General features: G+C 39.6%; 1 protein-coding gene across 1 annotated transcript in view; it reads right to left on the minus strand.

Annotated features, from left to right (window-relative positions):
* The window catches only part of ZMYM4 (zinc finger MYM-type containing 4), a 27,159-nt gene extending 26,977 nt beyond the window's left edge, over positions 1–182 (minus strand). Inside the window, exon 1 of the mRNA XM_029087080.1 lies at positions 1–182. This exon is cut by the window's left edge and continues 337 nt beyond it. The gene's annotated coding sequence lies outside the window, so the exon portion shown is untranslated.
* Between the last annotated feature and the right edge of the window lie 551 nt (positions 183–733).

Here is a 733-nt window from a genome sequence, read left to right on the forward strand (position 1 = left end):
TCGTTGTCACTTCCAACAACGGGTATCCCTGCAAGATCCCCAGAGTTCAGAAAATAATCATCATCATCAACATCCAGCAGTGAGTTTTCAGATCCTGCTCGATTCTGTATTCCATAAGATATGCTGTCGAGGGCAGGCGTTAAGTTGTGGTCAGTGTCCTCAGACATTTCTGCATCCAGGATTTCACCACCTGGGGGGAAAAAACAAACCATAAACAGTCAGAAAATTCAGCAACTTTATGTGTTCCAAAGGACAAGTGTAAGTGTCCTTTGTTTATGTGTCTGGTGCTGCAATTCCTTGAATACTCTGAGCCTTCTTGGGCCAGCATTACTGATAAAACATCGCTGACTTAAGAAACAGATCTGTCCCACTCACCACACAGTGAAGCAAAAGCTGAACTGAATAAAACTAACCAAAGAAACAAAAAAACATTCATTCATCTAATTTGTAACACTTTTGGAGAAGGCAATGCAGGGAGGGAATGAGTAGCAAGGGCTAGGAGAAGGACAAGATAGGCTTTTTGATACTTCTAAGTTTTGTTCAACTATGACCTTATATAAATAAATAAAAATACTTACATTTTTCTGTAATATCAAATACCGCATCAGATTTATCTTCAAACTGTAAAAAGGAAAGCACTGTATCATTATCTTGGTCAGCTGCCATGTACTTTGCTGAAAACTATCCCATCAAAACCAAAACCAACGAGAAGGATCACAACTCCTCCTCCTTC

Source organism: Antrostomus carolinensis, unplaced genomic scaffold (assembly GCF_000700745.2).
Source record: "Antrostomus carolinensis isolate BGI_N321 unplaced genomic scaffold, ASM70074v2 scaffold29839, whole genome shotgun sequence".
In the NCBI taxonomy this organism is placed as follows: domain Eukaryota; kingdom Metazoa; phylum Chordata; class Aves; order Caprimulgiformes; family Caprimulgidae; genus Antrostomus; species Antrostomus carolinensis.